This window comes from Galeopterus variegatus, unplaced genomic scaffold (assembly GCF_000696425.1).
Source record: "Galeopterus variegatus unplaced genomic scaffold, G_variegatus-3.0.2 Scaffold301, whole genome shotgun sequence".
Classification (NCBI taxonomy): Eukaryota; Metazoa; Chordata; class Mammalia; order Dermoptera; family Cynocephalidae; genus Galeopterus; species Galeopterus variegatus.
In genome coordinates this window covers 631,277-652,362 of record NW_007726412.1, presented here as the reverse complement: position 1 = coordinate 652,362, position 21,086 = coordinate 631,277, and the positions used below count along the sequence as shown (strand labels likewise).

Here is a 21,086-nt window from a genome sequence, read left to right as displayed (position 1 = left end):
TAGACATTCAAGTGGAAATGTTGCAGAGGCAGTAGTCTAGGTCAGGGAGAAGGTCAAGGCTAGCGATGTAAATGTAGTATTCATCTGCATGGAGTACTCAAAGCAGGGGTACCGTAAGCCACCCCCTGCTAGAACATGGAGAAGAGAAGAGGTCAAAGGACTAATTCTGGATGCATAGTGTTTGGATGTTAGGGAGATGAGAAAGATCCAGCATGGAGACTCAGAAGGAATGGTGACTGAAGTAAAAGGAAAACTGAGAGCAAGTAGAATCCAGGAGAATCCAAGAAGAGTATTTCAAGATACTGGGAGGAACTATGTCAGCTGTGAGTGTTCAGGTAATCTAAGGATGGGAAAGTGGCTGTTTTATTTGTAATGGGGAAGTCACTGGTGACCTGAGAAGCACCGTCTTGGTGGAAAGGCTTCAAAGGAGAATGTGAAGAGAGGAAGGGGTGACAGTCGGGATAAGTAACTCTTCTGAAGAATGTTTCTGTGCAGTGGGGAGAGAGGAAACAGAGCAATAGCGGGAGAGGGATGTGATGATATGAGGTAGAAGTAGGCGTTTCTTTTTTAAGATGGTGAACATAGTATGTTTGTGTGCTAACGGGAGTGGCTCCATAGAGAGGGACTGATTAATGATGCGGCAGAACGTCACACTTAACGTGATCAGAGGCGTGGGATTGAGCGCACAGGTTCATCCATCCCAGCAGGGAAAACAGAGTAGGAGACCCAGGCTGGCCGTAGACCCGTGGGTCGGAACACGTGCACGATCACTTCTGACCCCTCTGACGGTGTCAGTGAGCTTTTCCGAGGGAAATAAGGGAGGTCATCAGGAGGTCATCAGTGAGGCTGGGGAAGAGAGCACTGGAAGTTTGAGAAGGAAAAATGGCTGTGACATCCTCTAGGAGAGGAGGAGAGACTTCCCAGTGATCTTCTTCCTCTTAATGTCCCCGTCTCAACAAATACGGAACCTCAGAATAGACACAGATGACAGCAGGATATGCAGTCTTTCATTTTTGAAAATAAAAATTCCATATACAGTGTTTAATAGTTTCAATTATATGATGTGTGTAATATATACGTACACATACATACATATAAAATTTGGTTTTACTAACTATGATACTCATTAGTTTGAAAAGATGTTGAAATCAGGAATAAAATGGTGCCCCCACAAATTATAAAAGCTAATTGAAATTTGGGGCATATTTTAGGTCTTTATTTGAGATTTTTATGATTTACTACTTTTTCTACTTTTACCCAGAGACCTTTGAAAGTTTCATCATCGAGACCAGTGGTTCTCTTGCGTCAGAATCACTCGGAGGGTTTGTTAAAACATGAATTGCTGGACTACACCCCCAGAAAGTCTGATTTTAGATATCTGGGGTGGGGCCTGGGATTCTGCATTTCCAGTAAGTTCTGAGCTGACACTGATGCTGCTGGCCCAGGGACCACACTTTGGGAATCACTGATTTGGAGATACAGGATCTTGTTGGTCTTCTTGTGTATAAAGAGCAAAAAGAACCCAGAGAGAGAGGTTAAGAATGTGAATGGGTCTCAATAGGAGACAGGAGAGAAAAGAGCATACCTGTCATCACCCGGGGGGATCCCAGATTGTGAACAGCCTCCAATCTTCATTTCTTGTTTAGTCTCCAACCACTGTGCTTCCATCACCCCTGCAAGAAGAAATCTCTAATTAGAGTAGACCCTAGGATTAAGACAGAATCAAGATTTCGTTCTGCTAGAAAATACTAAACTCCATTGAAAAGAGCCTTTTCTCTTGCTATTTCTGAGGTAGTTTCCAGCATTTATGAATATACAGCCTAAAAAATAGAAAATGCTGCCTTGGTAGAGAAACTAGCTTTAGAAGCTTATACTAGTTTCCACCTCTTATATGACCTTGACTCCAGTTTTGTGGAATGTAGGAATGGCCTTACGTTCCCTCAGCACCTGCTCCTCTCTCCTTGCTCCTACTTGCCAACTGAGGCCTCAGGGGCCTCTCAGGACTGTCCAGATCCATTTGTCAGGAGTTCACGCAGTAAACATGCCACTGGGCCCAGCCTGTCAGAAGAGCTTCTGCCAAAGGGCCGTCGCACCACAGCTCCCTCAGGCTGCTTGTTTAACTTCAGTCCACTCCTCATCTTTATGTTTTGTTTAGAGTTAAGTGCACAGTTCTCACATAGTAAATGTTGACTAATAACTTCACCAATGTCTACAGTAACATGCATGTGGATGTTTTGTCATTTCAGCACAGAAAGTAGGAACTGAAAAAGATAAGCTATTTCATATACAATATCAAGTGTCTGTAATGTAGATCAAGTCACAAGGTAACTTATTTTATAAATTTCTTACATGACAAAAATTCTAAAAGGTAATATGTGTTCCTTGTACTTAACAAAGCAAAAAGACAGAAATTAAAGTACCTATAATGCTATCACCTATACATAGACACAGTTGTAGTTTTGGCAACTAATTTTTTCAAATAAAAGCACACATACTTGTACATATATGTGTGCATACACATGCACACACGTAATAAAACTAGACATGCTTTTCTGTGACCTGCTTTATTTAGTTTTATACTTATTATATTCTAAACAGCTTTCCGCATTAATAATTTCATCCTAAATTGCTGCATAATTATTCCATCCTCTGGATAATGCACAGTTTATTTATGAGTTAACCAGTCCCCTATTGCTGGATATTGCTCCCCAATTTCTTAATTTTATTTTTTTGTAATTTATTTTCATTAGCATATTCATTACTACAAATTATAATTATTCTTTATGTCCCTTACCAGATTAATCACTCTCCAAGCACCCATGCTCCACCACCCCATCTCTAGTATCTTTAGGTTTGTTCTCTCCTTCTGAAAGTTCAACGTATCATTGTAGTCTCCCTTCTTTCCTTCCTTCCTTCCTTCCTTCCTTCCTTCCTTCCTTCCTTCCTCTTTCTTTCTTTCTTTCTAGCACCCAGTTATGATTGAGAACATGTGGTATTTCTCCGTGTCTGGCTTATTTCACTTAACATAGTTTTCTCCAAGCTCATCCATGTTGCTGCGAATGGCAGAATTTCATTCTTTTTATGGCTGAGTAGTATTTCATTGTGTTCATATACAGTATTTTCCTTATCCAGTCATCCATTGATGGACATTTAGGTCGGTTCCATAGTTTAGCAACTGTAAATAGAGCTGCGATGAACATGGGAATGCAGGTGTCCCTTAAACATAATGATTTCCCTTCCTTTGGATATATACCCAGTAGTGGAATTGCTGGATCATAGGTTGTTCTATCTATAGTTGTTTGAGGAACCTCCATACTGTTCTCCATAGTGGCTGTACTAATTTATAGTCCTGCCAACAATGTAGAAGAGTTCCCTTTTCCCCATATCCTTGCCAGCATTTGTTAATCTCAGTCATTTTAACATTGGCCAGTATAACTGGGATGAGATGATATCTTAATGTGGTTTTAATTTGCATTTCTCTCATGATTAGTGATGTTGAACATTTTTTTCATGTACCTGTCAGCCATTTGTATATCTCCCTTTGAAAAATGTCTATTCATCTCCTTTGCCTATTTTATAATTGGATTATTCATTTTCTTATTGTGTAGTTTTTTGAGTTCCTTATATATTCTGGATACTAGTCCCTTGATGGATATACAGTTTGCATAATATTTTTTCCCATTCCATAGGTTGTCTTTCCACTCTTTAATTATTTCCTTTGCTGTGCAGAAGATTTTAAATCTAATATAATCCCATTTGTTTATTTTGTATTTTGCTGCTTGTCCTTTTGGGGTCTTATTCATAAAGTCTTTGCCCAGGCCTACTTCTTGGAGAGTTCCCCTTATGTTTTCTTTCAGTAATTTTATGGTTTCAGGTCTTATATTTAAGTTTTTAATACATTTTGAGTTGATTTTGGTGTACCGTGAGAGGTACAGGTCCAGTTTCATACTTCTGCATATGATGTCCAATTTTCCCAGCAACATTTATTTGAAAAGGCAGTCTTTTCCCCCGTATATGCTCTTGTTACCTTTGACAAAGTTCAGTTGGCTGTAAGTATGTGGGTTTGTTCCCAGATTTTCCATTCTGCTCCACAGATCTGAGTGTCTATTTTTATGCCAGTACCATGCTGTTTTGGTTACTAGAGCTTTGCAATATAATTTGAAGTCGGGTATGCCTCCAGCTTTATTGATTGATTGATTGATTGCTCAGGATTGCTTTGGCTATTTGGGGTCTTTTGTTGTTTCATATGAATATTAGGATTGTTTTTCCTACTTCTGTGAAAAATGTCATTGGTATTTTTATGGGGATTGTATTGAATCTGTAGATCACTTTAGCTAGTATGGACATTTTTCATAATGTTAATTTTTCCAGTCCAAGAGCATGTTATGTCTTTCCACTGTCTGTGTCCTCTTTAATTTCTTTCAGTGTGTTTCATAGTTCTCATTGTAGAGATCTTTCACTTCCTTGTTAAAATTGATTCCTAGGTGTTTTATTTGGGGCCAACTCTTGTAAATGGGCTTGCTTTCTTAATTTCTTTTTTTGCTAGTTCATTTTTGGAGTATTAAATGCTACTGATTTTTAGGTGTTGATTTTGTATCCTATGACATTACTGAAATTGTTAATCATCTTTAATAGTTTTTGGTAGAGTCTTTAGGTTTTTCTTTGTATAAGATCATGTCATCGGCAAACAGGGACAATTTGACTTCATCATTACCCCTTGGATAACCTTTATTTCTTTCTTTTGCCCAATTACTCTGGCTAGTACTTCCAACTATATATTAAATAGGAGTGGTGAGAGTGGGCATCCTTGTCTTGTTCCTGTTCTTAAGGGGAAAGCTTTTAGCTTTTCCCCATTCAGAATTATATTGGCAATTGGTTTGTTGTATATGTTTTTAATTGTATTGAGATAATTTCCTCCTATACCTGATTTGCTGAGAGTCTTTATCATGAAGGGATGTTGAATTTTGTAGAATGCTTTTTCTTTCTCTTTTGAGATAATCATGTAGTTTTTGTCTGTGGTTTTGTTGATGAGATGTGTCACATTTATTGATTTTCAAATGTTGAACCATCCTTGCATCCCTGGGATGAATTCCACTTTATCATGGTGTATAATTTTTTTGATGTATTGCTGTATTCTGATTGTTATCTTTTGTTGAGGATTTTTGCATCTATGTTCATCAAGGATATTGGCCCGTAATTTTCTTTTTTTTATTGTACCTTTGTCTGGTTGTGGTATCAGGGTGATGCTGGCCTCATAGAATGAGTTTGGGAAAATGGCTTCTGTTGCAATTTTTTGGAATAGTTTGAGGAGATTTAGTATTAATTTCTTTTTAAAGGTTTGATAGAATTCAGTTGTAAAGCCCTCTGGTCCTGGGCTCTTCTTTGTTGGATGATTGCTAATTACTGCTTCAATCTTGTTGCTTGTTCTTAGTTTGTTCAACTTTTCTGTTTCTTCTTTGTTCAGACTTGGTAGTTTGCATGTGTCCAGAAATTTATTCATTTCCTCCAGGTTTTTATATTTTTTGGCATACAGTTCTTTATAATAATCTCTGATGATTCTTTGTATGTGGGGGGTATCAGTTGTAATGTCTCCCTTTTCTTTTCTGATATCTGTTGTTTGGGTCTTCCTTCTTCCTTTTTGTTTTTGGTTAATCTAGCTAATGGTTTGTCTATTTTATTTATCTTCTCAAAAAAACAACTTTTCATTTCATTGATCTTTTGTATTGTTTTTTCATTTAGTTCTGCTCTATCTTAATTATTTTTTTCCATCTACTACTTTTAGGATTGGATTATTGTTGGTTTTCTAGTTCTTTGAGGTGTAGCATTAGGCTGTATATTTGAAGGCTTTCTATTCTTTTGAAGTAAGTATTTATTGCAACAAACTTTTCTCTTTGTACTGCTTTTGCAGTATCTCACAGGTTTTGGTATGATGTATTTTTATTTTCATTAGTTGCAAGAAATTTTTTGATTTTCTGTTTAATTTCTTCTTGAACCCATAGATCATTCAGGAGCCTCTTGTTTAGTTTCCATGCATTTGCGTAGTTTCTAGAGTATTGCTCATTTTTGATTTCTAATTTTACTCCATTGTGTTCTGAAAACAAAAAATGGAATGATTTCAATTTTTTAAAATTTGCTGAGACTTGATTTGTGACCTAACATGTGGTCTATTCTGGAGAATATTCCATGTGCTGATGAGAAGAATCTGCATTCTGTCATTGTTGGATAAAATGTTCTGTACATATTTGCCAGGACCAGTTGACCTAAGGTGTAGCTTAAATCCTGGGTCTCTTTGTTGATCTGTTGCCTGGAAGATCTGTCCCATACTGAAAGAGGAGTGTGTTCAGTTCACCCACTATTATTGTATTAGGTTCTATCTCTTTCTTTAGATCTAAGAGTGTTTGCTTTATATATCTGGGTGCTCTAGTGTTGAGTGGATACATATTTATGATTGTTATATCTTCTAGTTGGATAGATCCCTTTATCATTATATAGTGGCCTTCTTTGTCTCTTTTTATGGTTTTTGGTTTAATGTCTATTTTTCCTGATATAAGAATAGCCACTCCTGTTCATTTTTAGTTTTCATTTGCATGGTATATCTTTTTCCATCCCTTCCCTTAGTCTGTATGTCCTTAAAAGTGAGGTAAGTCTCTAGAAGACAGCATATACTTGGGTCTAGCTTTTTAATCCAATCAGTGTCTTTTCAATGGGGAATTTAATCCATTTACATTTCGGGTTGGTATTGACAGGTATTGTTTTACTACTATCATTTTATTGCTTTTTGTTTAGATGTTTTAAATATCTTCTGTTAATTTCTTCCTCTTTTATTTCTCATCTTCAATGTTAGTTGGAAATGTGAGGTGGCACGATTTAGCTTCTTTCTCTTTCCACTTTGCATTTTTGTTTTAATAGTGGGTTTTGGTTTTTCCTTATGTATCCATGGTAGTGATTATCATTTTTCAGATTCCAGGTACAGGACCCCCTTGAGAATTTCTTGCAGGGCTGGTCATGTGGTGGTGAACTCCCACAATTTTTCTTTGTCAAGGAAGTACACTATTTCTTCCTCATTTATGAAGGATAGTCTTGCTAGATATAGAATTTTTGGCTAGCATTTTTTTTTCTTTTAATATTTTGAATGTACCATCCCACTTTCTTCTGGCCTATAGGGTTTCAGTTGAGAAGTTTGCTGTTAGTCTGATAGGAGGGTCCCTTATAGGTGACTTGACACTTTTCTCTTGCTGCTTTTAGAATTCCCTCTTTGTCTTTGAGTTTTGCCAGTTTTACTATAATGCATCTTGGAGAGGATCTTTTTGGATTGAATCTATTTGGGGATCTTTGGGCTTCCTGGATCTGAAGGTCTGCATCTCTCCCTACACCTAGTAAGTTTTCTGTTATTATTTCCTTGAATTGATTTTCAATGCCTTTTCCTTTCTCCTCCCCTTCTGGAATATCCATGATTCAGATGTTTGTACACTTGAGGTTGTCTGCTAGCTCTCTTATGTTTTCTTCAGTTTTTAAAATTCTTTTTCCTTTTTTATCTTTTGTCCACCTGGGTTATTTCAAAAGACCATCTTCAAGATCTGAAATTCTTTCTTCTGCTTGCTCTATCCTGCTGCTCAAGCTATCTGTTGTGTTTTTTATTTCATTGAGTGAATCTTTCATTTCTACAAGTTCTGCTACATTCTTTTTTAAGGTATTAATCTCTTTGTAAATTTTCTCCCTCATATCCTCAATATTTTTTCTTGTTTTGTTGTGTTCTCTATTGTCTTCTTTTATCTCTTTGAGCTTTCTTGAGATAGTTGCTCACAATTCCTTTTTGGACATTTCAAGGATTTCCTGCTCTATGTGATCTGGTACTTGCACATTATTGTACTTCTTCAGTAGTGTCAAATCTTCTAGTTTGTTTGTAGTTCCAGTATTTTTTTTGCTGATGTTTGCCATCCGCTAGAGCACTCATTTCTTCTACTACTCTGGAATTGGCTATGAGGATAAAGATTTATTTGTAGGCTCTGCTGGTGACTCTTCTTGTATCAATGTAGTCAAGTGTGTGGGGGACTTCCTGTAGAGGTGGCCTGGCTGCTACTGTGGTGGTTAACTGTCCTTGTGGTGACAGTAGGTATGGTGGTGGCTGTGGTAAACCACCTTGGCTCCTGCTCCAGTAGGGACAAGGGCTTTCTGGGGTTGAGTCTGGACCCCCGAAGGCATGTGGGAGTCTGCTCACCTTGACACCTACTGGGGCTGTGGGCGCAGCCCCTTGGGCTGGAGTCTGTGCTCCTGGTGGCACATGGGGCTTGGCTTACCTCATTTCCTGCTGGAGCTGTCCAATTTCTTACTTTATAGTGATGTTACATTTACTTAACAGTGTTGTATCTAAATTGTTAAGTCCCTTCTTATTAATTGCTTTAAGACAAATTCCTAGAACTATCATTTTAAAGATATTAATGCATATTACCAAAGAGCCTTCTAGGAATCTTATAAAAATTTTGTTTCTTACAGGCAATGTGACTGCTCATTTCTCTAATAGTTTTGTAAAGTATAGGTATCACTTGAAAGCCTGAATAGAACAGAAAAGCTGACCCTCACCAGAGTTAAAGAAAATTCTTCCTGCCTAATTGCATTTGAACCAAAACATTGGCTGTTCCTAGGTCTCGGGCCTGTTGGCCCTTGGACAGAAACTAAACCATTGGCTCTCCTGGGTCTCCAGATTGCCAACTCACCCTGCAGATCTTGGGACTTTCCTGTCTTCATAATTGTTTGAGCCAATTCCTTCTAATAAATCTCTATATCTATATAGAAATATTGGTTCCATATATATACATACATTTTATTGGTTCTCTTTCTCTGGAGAACCCCAACTATTACAAATGTTTAGATCTGTATACAGTCACATCTAATGATGTTTTCCTTTATTGTTTATGTTTATGGCATCATGACAATGATATATTTTACACAAGAAGGCTTTCTCAAAGTAAAATTTAACAAGTACTTTTGGTTATTCTAAATAAACTTCTGTTATGTTTTACCCTTCACTGAACAGCTCTTTCTCACTCCAGAATTCACAACAGAGTTCATCTATAGCTGTAGTTTGTTCTCTGATATGACCTCAGACCTTCCAATGAAGAGACATTAAAGTCTACATACTTTTTGGTGAAGATACATATGTTAGCTCCAATTATGAGAGAACCTTAAGAAAAATAAGTCTGATTTATTAGAAATAGCATTAAATAGAAGTTAATAGCTCCACTTTTGAAGTTAGACCAGGTTCAAAGGCTGATTCTGCTACTTACTAGCTGACATTGTGTGAATTAATGTATGTTACAAGATTGTTGTTAGTATTAAATAAGACAATTTAGGAAAGCACTTCGCATGTTTGGTATATAGTACATTTTTTCAGAAGTTATTCCCAAATTTCAGTTGTCTTAAATGTAGATAGATCAATTTTTCCATGTCATTACACAGGATGTTGAACAAAGTGACAATTGTTCCCAGTTCTTGACTCTGAACTTATTGAAGGCAGGGATTTTGCATGTCAATATCTGTATTCTCAGCACCTTTTACAGTGACTGACACACATAAGTACTTGCCAAATAAATTAATACCAAAAACTTATAAGTTTAAATATCAAAAATGTTCAGTTATGCTTCATAACAGAATATCTTAGCTAAACACATATCTTATCATTAAGAAGATTCTAAGTATTTGAATGGAATAATTGAATCTATATTTTGGTGAAGGGTTGGGGGCTTATAGAGTTTTAGATAAACAGGAACTGAGCTGAAAGCACTCTATTGTTGGTGGTTACAAAACAGAGTGAATAGGAGCACAGTCTGGGGAACATTGTATGGGGCTAGGTCTATACTGAGGATAAATTGATTATAGCACAATTGTCACAAAATGTGCAACATAAAGGATACTACGATTTTGTTCATATAAACACCAGACTCTCTCTCTTTTTTTTTTTTTTTTTGGCAGCTAGCCAGTATGAGGATCTGAACCCTTGACCTTGGTGTTATAACACCATGCTCTAATCAACAGAGCTAACCAGCTAGCCAGACTCTCTCTTAAGGGTTCCATCCATAATTAGGCTATATCAATTATATATCTTTGTATCATCTGACTGTCTAATAATCTTTTTTTTTCCTTTTTTTTTTTTCCTTTTTGTCTTTTTTACTGACTGGTAAAGGGATTGCAACCCTCGGTATCACGCCCGTACCGGGGACTGGCAACAGGATCGCAACCCTCGGTGTTGCGCCTGCACCGCGCTCAGCCAGTGAGTGGGAACCGGTCTCCACATGGGATCCGAACCCTCGGTGGGAGCGCCGCCACGCTCCCAAGTGGCGCACTCTCCAGTGCACCACCGGGCCGGCCCTCTTTTTTTTTTTTGACTGGTAAGGGGATGGTGACCCTCAGCATGGTGTTGTCCACACCATGCTCAGCCAGCGAGCGCACTGGCCATCCCTATATAGGATCCGAACCCGTGGCCTTGGCACTACGAGCACCACACTCTCCTGAGTGAGCCACGGGGCTGGCCCTGACTGTCTAATAATCTAAATTCTCTGTTTCTCTCTCAATTTGTGATTGCTTTGTATTTGGGCCTTTATATTAAGTAGAGACATGAGTTAATAGATTTTTCTCCTTCCACTGAATGTCCAAGGTAGTAGATGTATGATTGATATTTCTCAAAAGAGTATATAGGTCAAAGTGAATTAAGTTAGACGAGAAGAATTAGGAATTACAGAGCAGCTGTGAAGTGATGTAAGAATAAGAATCCAAAAAGGTTTACCATGTTGAATGCTATGATTTGAATGTGTCCTCCAAAAACTGCATATTGAAAACAACCCCAATATAACAATATCAGGAGGTGAGGCCTAAATGAAAGCTGATTAGGCCATGAGGGCTCTGCCTTCATGAATGGGTTAATATCATTAGAGCAAGAGTGGGTTTATTATCATGGGAGTGTGTTCCTTATAAAAGGATGAGTTTGTCCCCCTTTTACCGCTTTCTTGCTCTCTCTTTGCCCTTTCACCATGGGATGACATAGCAAGAAGTTCCTTGCAAGATGCTGGCTTCTCAATCTTGGACTTCGCAGCCTATAGAATCATGAACCAATAATTTTCTGTCCATTATAAATTACTCAGTCTGTAGTAATCTGTTGCAGCAGCACAAAACAGACTAAGACAAGAAGTCGGGCTGTTGCTAAAACAACTACCTGAAAATGTGGAAGTGGCTTTGGAACCGGATAATGGGTAGAGGCTGGAAGAATTTGAAGGAGCAGGCTTGGAAAAGCTTATATTTCTGTGGACAGAGCTTTAAGGGTGATGCTGGTAAAGAATCAAAAGAAAAGAGAAACTGAATGGAAAGTCTGAAACTTCTTAAAGATTACTAAAGTGGTTTTGATCAGAATGCTGATAAAAACATGGATAGTAAAGATCATTGTGATGAGTTCTCAGAACTGAGGAATAAGGTATTGGAGACTGAAATAAAGGCCATTCTTGTTATAAAGTGGCAAAAAACCTGGTTGAATTGTGTCCATGCCTGAGGACTTTATGAAAGAGAATTTGAGTGATCAACTAGGATATCTAGCAGAAGAAATTTCTAAGCAAAGTATCACAGGAGGTATGTGACTTCTTTTAACAGCTTACAGTGAAATTAGAGAAGAAAGAATTGACTTAGAGACAGAATTTATAATTAAAAGGAAAGCATAATGTAAAAATTTGGAACATCCCCAGCCTGGCCATGTGAACAATAAAAAAGGATGCAAGAGTGCAGCCAAGCTACCCTTTGATAAAGCGATTAGCACGGATAGAAGGAAGCCAGATCCTATTAATCAAGACAATGGAAGAATGACTTCAAGGGCACTGCAGAGATCTTCAAGACTGCCTATTTCATCACAGGTCCAGATCTCTAGGAGGAAAATGGTTTGGGGGATAAGCCCAGGGTGCCCTTCATGAATTTGCTGACTAATCCTCATGTTGCCCTCGAAAAATAAGTAGGGCCATATTATTAGGAGCAAAATGCAGAAAATTTTTTAAAAAGTGAACTGAGGCTCAAAGAGGATTTTCTGAAATATTGTGACATAGTTACAAGTTTAAAATTATAACCTTAACATTTAGCCCAATGCTTATTCAACTACACTCTGCTGATTTCCTAGGGTTTGTAGATATTTTGATTAAAAAACAAGTATTTTGGTTTGTAGATATTTTAGTGAGAGTGACAACTGAATTAAAATATTTCCCAGTCATAGGTTTTGTGTATTTTTTTAAATAAGATAATGGTAATATGGAGGCAAGATGTGGCAGATTTTTCTGTATCTTTTTTAGAACTTCTGTTCATGTTTCAGGATGAAAACTGTGCTCTAGCTTTTGTAAATCACCGTGGTCACATGGTTTACTCCCATCGTCCTGCTCAGCAACTCCTGTGGTTGCAAAAGGAATCTTGAGAAATAATAGAGTAAGGTTCTGCGAGACAGTCAGCATCAGCAGAACAAAGCGTATGATTGTCTTCCATGTATTACTTTCTAAAAATCATCCGGGACCCAGGACCTGTGAGTACTGATACTTAAGAGGCCATGAGACAGAGGACAGGCCTGCTAGATGCAGAGGCTTATGGGAGGATAGAGTTGGCATCCTGAGTAAAAAACAAAGGATAGAAAGAAGAAGTAGATAACCTAATAGGGAGAAGATAGCCAAAGGAAAAAGTTTTTTATGGACCAAAAAGGACCATAGGGGAAGAGTAAGGGAATATTTGCATTACTCTCTTATAGCCAAGTATATTTGTAATGGGATGCAAGTAAGACCACATTCTTTATGGGATGGATTAATGGAGCCTGTTCAGCTTTTTATTTGTGGCAAGCATAATGCATAGTTAGTTGCCCAAGTTGATTAAATTTATTTATTAAATGTTGGAGTTTTAGGTAATTTTGAAGATTTTCCTATTTAAAAAAACAGACAAAATAAATTGGAATTTGTAGAAGATATTATTTGGGCTCTCTGCCTAGCTCACATTGATCCCTTTTTCTAGGAATGCCTCTCTGCAGTCATGGGGTGGGCTCTCTACAGTCATGTTTTTGTGTACGTTCCTGATCCCCAGCTACAGTTAATTAAGCACAGATATTAATGTGTTTCCCAAAGTGGCTGAGGAATCTTCACAATCTTCCTTTCCAGGAAATTTGGAATTGGGATTCAGTAATGATTACTTTTTCTCAGGAAATGGGTAGAATGAAGATTTTGAAATTGGGAGTTGTTGAGCATCTATCCTGTAAACATCAGAATGAAGATAAAGAGAGATGTTCAGAGAGCAGCAGAGAAGGACAAATGAAATACCCTCCTGTTATTCTGGTTTCCACAGTCCTATTACTACATCAACACTAGTATAGGAGTGGGTAGAAATAACACAGTATGTTAAATATAATTAGATAGAAACACGACATACAAAAGCCAAGGAAATCTGAAAAAGGAAGATGGTTAGCCAGATGAGAACTGTAGTTAGTAGTAAAAACATCTTTTGAACATAAAACCTGGTCACCAGCTGGTACAGTTTGTGTATGTTGTTCTCCCCCAAATCATGCAGAAATTTGATCTCCAATGTGGCAGTGTTGAGAGCTGTTTGGGTCATGGGGGGCAGATCCCTCATGGATGGATTAATGCTCTCCCTGGGGGATGGGGGTAGTGAGTGAGTTCTCGCTCTATTAGTTCCCGCAAGAGCTGGTTATTTGAAATGATCCTGGATCCTCCACTCTCTCTCTCTTGCTTCCTCTCGCCATGTGACCTTGGACCCGCCAGCTGCCTGCCGTTTTCCACCACAAGGAGTAGCAAACTGAGGCCGGCACCAGATGCAGCTGTCCCAGAATTGTGAGCCAAATAAACCTTTGTTCTTTATAAATTACCCAGATTCGGATGTTCTGTTATAGCAACACAAAAATGGAGCTATAACAGCTATTCCAAGTCTATTACACCCCTTCCCCCCAACCCTCTGTTGCCAAGCTCCTGACATCCTAGTCTCACGCCCCATAAGTGACTCCTGCTTCTGGTATAATCTTCTATAAATTTTCTATTTAAATACAGCCATTTCTATTTATTCACTCAACAATTTTTTTTTTTTTTGTCCTTTTTTGAGACCGGCCACACCCCGCTCAGCCAGTGAGCGCTGTGAGTGCACCAGTCATCCCTATATAGGATCCCAGCGCTGCACTCCCAGCGCCACACTCTCCCGAGTGCACCACGGGCTCGGCCCTCAACAAATATTTTTAAGTGCCTACTATGTGCCAGGAATTCTTCTAGGTGCTAAACAAATACGAATCACTCAGAAAAAAATAAGCCCATTTCTCAAAAAGTTTATGTCCTAGTGAGAGGAAAGGGAAAAGTGAGATAGTGATAAGTACGATGCACGGGGCGGCCCTGAAAGATAATCCGAGAAGTTGACTTTTTGAATTCAACACTCTCATGTCCCAAGTATTTTCTATGGGACAAATAATCTAATTTCTTCAATATAAAATTGCAAAAATAATCAAATAAGAGAGATAGTTGAGAGGGGAACCTATAGATTAAAAGAGACTTAAAAGAAATATTAACTAATTGTAATATGTGGTTATTTTTCCATACTGATTTTTAAAATTCCTTATGACATATATAAGGCAAATGTAGTCTGATTATTGCCTGGAAAGTTGAGAATATTAAGAAATTATTAGTTTATTATTAAATATTATTATTATTGTGGTTAGATATTTTTTAAAATATCCTTATCTTTTAGAGACACATACTAAAATTTTCATACATCAAATGGGAAAAATAAGTAAATTGAACTGAAAGCACCATCAGGCTTAATGGTGAAAGCCTAGGACAAAATTTCTACTAAACCAGGAAAAAGATAAACATGCCCACCATTGCCATCATCATTTAACATTGTTTTGGAAGTGTTAAATAATTGACTTAGGCAGGAGAACTAAATGAAGAGTATAATAATTATAACAGAAGAAGCAACATTATCACAACTTACAAAAATTACTTAGAACATGAACTGAAAAACTGTTAAAAATAAGAAGAAAACCAGTAAGCCTACTGGTTATAAAATCATTAACTTTCCTTTATACAAATAATAGCTGTGAAATATAATGGTAAGTAAGATCCCATGCAAAATGGCAACAAAAATGTAAAACACATAGGTATATATGTAACAAGAAATACGAAAGACCACATGAAGAGACTTTTAAAACTTATATGAAACACATATAAAGTACATAGAAGAAACTGGTATCACAAAGAAACCCGCTTTTTAAGTTATATATTCTGTGCATTCCTAAACAAGAGCCAGTATGATTTGGGGGTGGTGAACAGGTTTGAAAAGAATGCTAAATTTCTTTTTTTAAATGAACTGGTGAATATAAGTAGGGAAAGTGCCAGGTTTTAAGTCCTTCTTTGCCGGTCTTCCATTTTCCGAGGATGAAGGAAAGCAGAAGACACCCCGGAATGTCCACAGTAGGCTCACTAATGGGGACTTTGGCTCCAGCCGCCCCTCTGGGCCCAGCTGAGCAGAAGAAGACAATATCAGCAGCTGTGAGTCCTCACACAACATCTCACTTAAAATGTCATGTGTGCTACTTGGTTTAAATTGTCACCCCTCCAGCAACCACAAACAATGCAGACACAGCAGATGTGTTTTCTATTTAGAATTAAACAGTTTATCTCAACCACTGTCATTGTTATAGGGAAAAAATAAATAAATATCCATCTTAATGTAAACTTCAAAAGGTACTTTCTGGCAACACGAGATACTTTCAAATCCAAAATCCTCTGGGAAAACTAGGATTTGACCACAGATTTTTTTTTCACATTGGGATGTTGGCAGCTCCAAGAGTAGTAAAACGTAGCCTGGTCAAGAGATTTTTGGCCAGATATTACATACAATAACTCACGTCATTGATGCTTAATGGTCCAAAACATTAAGTAAACATCATAAATGTCTTTTGTTATTAAACGTTCCATTCAAACATTTTGTTTAACTCTAGGGTAATGGATAGAAAATAAGAAAGCTGTAGTAGAGATTGTCCCTCATGATGATCTTGGATTCACCTTTCAGGGTTATTTTTTAAAATGTATGTTATCCTCAAAATTACAGCGATAAATAACCTTTCTGTCTTTAGAGTATGCATTCTATCTCTGGGAGTTAGGCTACTTGTAAGCTTGACTTTGTTAGGTCAAGTTCAAATTACCACCCATGTGTTCAGAAGACTATAACTTTGTTCTCTCTAAAGTTGAGAGTTAGCCTTCCTCTGTGATAACTAAAGTAGAAATATGGATGTTTTTTTAATGTGAGGTTACAAAGACAAGGAAAACGCTACTTTTCAAAGATCATTTTACAAGAATAACAATTGCTGTAGTAAAAGGAGAACCAAAATTGGTTCGTAAAAAAAAGCATATCAAGACAGTGATCTTCTAGTGTAGTCCACCCAGTCCACAAATCTTGACATAAATGCATTTGTGTTTCTATAATCTGAAGGTTCCGTTCAGTCATTAAAACATGACTCATTTTATCCTGGATCTAACCTCAGCTTTTCTCTTGTAGTGTTTTTTTAATCTGCAGCTAAAACATCAGTGAAAAGCCCTGCAGTGACATTAAAATTGTTATATTTTTCCATGGAGCTTCTTTTCTTCTAGTTTGAGTAGATACAGTTGCTCAGCTACCCCACTTGGATTATGTATTCCCATAAACCCAGAGAGCTGAAAAAGTTATCAGGGTGCTTTCTGTTTCTATCAGGAAGGAGAACATCTAAACAACACAAACCAAATGGCTGTCCATTTATATTTTGTAATTTTTATGTAAAGAAGATTTAAAAAATCACATTTGGTATGTTGCACCCCATCTCAGTTGATTCTAACTATGTTTTGCATCACATGCAGGAAGCCCCACACTTTCTTGGGAGAAGGGTACCTGCATTGTTCAAGTTCTAAGATTTCCTAAATGAAGTTTCAGGAAGGTAGTGTTTTCACTGTATACCTATGATTCATTTGTTTATTCATTCACTTACTCACTGTTTCATCTGACAATTATTTATTAAGCATCTACTATGCTATAAATGAAATCCTGCCCTTGCCTTGATGGAATTGCTAGGTAGACTCTAGCTGGTCTGCCATATTTCTGTTCCTGCACAACAGATATAACCTTTTCTCCATATAAAATTCATTTTTAATCCTTTGGGACAAGCACCCTCAGTATCAACTGTGGAATGACCAAGGCCATTGTGTTACACTTTTCATGAGGGTACTTCAGAAAGTTCGTGTAAGGATTCACGTTATCTTTCAATTCCACTTCCCATAAACTTTTGGAAATATCCTTGTATTTATACAGCATCTAGAGCCATAGATTTTGCAAATGAATGATGAAAAAAGTAGCAGGGCTACACAATTTTATGAATAATAAGCTCAGTGACAGGAAAGGAGCAAAAGCAACAAAAAGATGCTGTTATTTCTCTTCTGAGCTTGGAAAAAATGAATATTCCTAACATATATTCTAAAGAATTATATTAGTGGCTCCAAGATCTGACATCTAAACAGGTGATGATAGAGACGTTTTCAACATATATCCCTTAACTAAGCATGTAATGAAAGAAATGCAGATCAGTTTTTTTCTCTATCAAAAAGCCCTAACATTTTCTGATATCAACCTACTATTTAAGAAAAGTGGTATTTCATGGCTCACCTTCTCCATCTTGATAATTATGGCTGGACAGATGTTTGAAATCAAATGTCATCCCAGGGAAATGCAGAGAATAGTACTGAGACATAAACAATAAAAATGGTCTCACTGGCTCTTTTTATCTATTTTTATTACAGTAGAAGCTTTATTAGAATTTTGAAAAAAATATCTTGGCAATCGAACTTGTCAATCAATACTTAAAGGAATTCCTTTTCCATTGAAGAATTTTAAAAGGTGGGGATGGGAAAGAAAAAAAACTGTGTATTCCTTCTAAAGAGATTAGTACGTATTAAAACCTAAATTCTAGAATATTAAAATCTTACATATCATTATTCCATTCTCTATTTTTCACTGCATTAAATGACATCACAGATTGAGAGAAATTTAAGCAAGTTTTATTAAAACACCAAAGAACATTTCTGTATTATTCTTTGGTTGAGGAACATACAGAAGTATTATTATCATCCTGAAAAATCTCTCTACTACTAGCTGCTGTAGAGCCCTTAAAGCATAAAGAGCTCTCTTAACAACTTTTTCTGTGGCAGTTACAGAGCACGAAACCTGTGAACATTGTATTAGAAATCCTTCAATTTTCTCCTATTAAAAAATCACAAAGTTACCTCTATTTTTAGACTGGTTAATGACAACCGATTGCTTCATCAGCTTAACTGAGGAGATATGTTTTGAAGCAAACTTTGAGAAGCTTTGCATGCTTATGTGGAAGTGTTCTTTTAAAAGAGGAGGACAACACAGAAGTGATTAAGAACCGTGAGCTGGGAACCAGGACGCCTGTGTTCTTGCCCTTGGTTTGAGCCAGCAGGGTCAAGGTCCAGGCGTGACTTGTTCTGTCTATATTTGTTTCCCTCTTTGAAGACTTGAGTGCTTCCCTCACTTAATAAGGATGCTTGGCACTTAGAGTAAATAAAATATGTGAAAACTCTTCACTACACTCCAAAAAGAAAAAGGAATTACTAAGGAGGAGAGAATCAGAAGATTATCACATAACCTGTATCGTGGTGAAGCAGCGGGAGTAATGAAAGAGGGTGACTCTCCCAATGAAAGAACCTAGTAAGGATCTTTGACTTCAAAATCAAATTTAGAGGAAACTTAAACCATATATCCCATAATGTTTCATAATTTACCTGTAAGAACAGGAAGGACACTCTTTAGGACACTGTAGCCTGAGCCCCAGGTGAAAGCAATATAGGGGAGAATTTTGAATTATTCATAGCAAAGTCTAACTGCAGCCCATGGAATAATGCTCAATACATTCTTTCTATGTGATAGTGGGTCCAGTGGATTTTTTTTTTATTTTTAGGTTTTTAATCTGAGGAATGGCTGCAGTACAGATGTCATTTTGAAATAGATCCTTTATAAGGCTACTAGAATATAATTTTTTTAAAGGATTATTTTATAAACGGGGTATGTGAGGAGGAATTATGCACAAATGGCCACCTAGAAAAATTATATTTATTAAATAGATTTTTTTTTTTTTTTTGTCTTTTTCTGTGTCCGGCAACGGATCGCAACCCTCAGTGTCGCCCCCGTACCGGACCGGGACCGGCAACGGGATCGCAACCCTCGGTGTTGCTCCCGCGCCTCGCTCAGCAAGTGAGCGGGAACCGGTCTGTATGTGGGATCCGAACCCTCGGGCGGGAGCGCCGCCACGCTTCCCAAGCGGTGCACTATCCAGTGCGCCACCGGGCCGGCCCTATTAAATAGATTTTAAAACTCATTTTAAATTGGAGATTTTCACTGGTTAGAAGGGAATGCTATTTCATCAACTTACTTGTAAAGCAATAAAGATATCAAAACAGGAACCCAGGTCTATAATAATCCTGAGTTTTATTCACATATATTAAATCCGAGAAAGAGCTTGGTCAGACTTTTTCTGTGCAAACCAAAGAAAAACATTTAGTATTTTTGTTTAATATTAAAGTAATTTTGTTATACAAATCTCAAAAATTACAGAAGTCCAAAGTGATGAGACTAGTTATTATTATTTGTTCTTGACAGTACAGAGGAATCAAACATAATGGAATAAATAAGCAATGTGATGAGACTTGTTTTAAATTAATGATAAATGTACAACATATCATTTTAGACACAATAGAACATGATGAGCTGAGGCAGTGCTCTGATTTCAAATGGAAAGAGTCTGCTAATCTTAAGAGTAGTTGGTTCACAAATTGACTATAAAGTGTTTCTTTTAGCTTTTAGTGAACATCCTCTTCCTCTCTGTCTCTCTATATTTTTTTTAATGAATTCAGAGATGAAATATTCTCTAATGCTTAAAGTGGTCCCATGATTACAGGAAAATTTTAGTGTTTGCATATCCTAAAGAATGGGAAGGGCATGAGGTAGTGGGGAATGCTGGACTCCCATCCTTCTGACCAATTTTTTGCAACAAATCTTTCAACACTTTTAATGGTTAAACTTTAAAATACTTTTAATGGTAGATAGTGGATTGGCCAGAGCTTTTTCAGTTGTAAGTGACATAAACCCAAATGAATTTCAGCTCATGTAACCAAACTACAAAAGGTAGAGGTGGAACCGAAATGCTCTGACAGCCCATCCAAGTCCTGAATGCTGTCAAGTTATTGCCATTCATCCTCTCTGTCTCTCTGTCTCTCTTTCTCTCTCTCGCTTTTGTCACTATCCCAGACATCAGGGATACGACAGTGAATAAGCAAAGCAGATAGAATTCTCCACTCTACCAGCTAGCATTGTTTCATAAATCTTTAAGCATGAGTTTGGTGTAGGCAGAGAGAGATGGGGAAAGGGCATCCCCAGCAGAAGCAGCAGCATGAGCAAACAGAACAAGGGAGGGAAGTGCTGTACAGAACATGCCAGTAATAGCCAAGCATCACGCACAGGCATGAAGAACAAGATAGAAACTAAGATGGAGTCAAATGCCAAAGGGCAATGAGTGTCACAATGAGGAATCATCAGATAAGATCATTATGAAGAATCAACAGAATTTGGAAACAGATAATAGATTACAAAAAAGAGAATTGTCAAAGGACAGTGTAAAGTTTCTGATTCCAGGAACTATGGAAGATTAAACCTCATCCCCTCTACTCACAGCCTTCACACACAGCCATGCCGAACTACAGTGTGTCAGTGTGATTAGTCAGAGTTCTCACAATGGTTCAAAATACAACTTTTTGGCATTATGATGGTGCAAAAGTGATATGCATTCAGTATAGCAGTCAATAAATCACATGAGTTATTCAATACTTAAAATAGAATTTGTGTTAGATGATTTCACCCAATTGTAGGCTAATGTGAGCATTCTGAGCACATTTAAGATAGGCTAGGCTAAACTATTATGTTTGGTAGGTTAGGTGTATTAAATTCATATATATATATATATATATATATATTATATATATATA

At 37.3% G+C, this 21,086-nt stretch overlaps 1 long non-coding RNA gene across 1 annotated transcript in view; it reads right to left on the bottom strand.

Moving 5' to 3' along the window:
- Nucleotides 1–574: 574 nt before the first annotated feature.
- LOC103586048 overlaps nucleotides 575–21,086 on the bottom strand; it is a 55,267-nt gene continuing 34,755 nt past the window's right edge. Inside the window, exons 2-3 of the long non-coding RNA XR_550117.1 lie at nucleotides 1,586–1,673; nucleotides 575–861 (exon numbers count right to left, since the gene is read on the bottom strand). This is a non-coding gene — a long non-coding RNA (uncharacterized LOC103586048). The remainder of the gene's footprint in view (nucleotides 862–1,585; nucleotides 1,674–21,086) is intronic.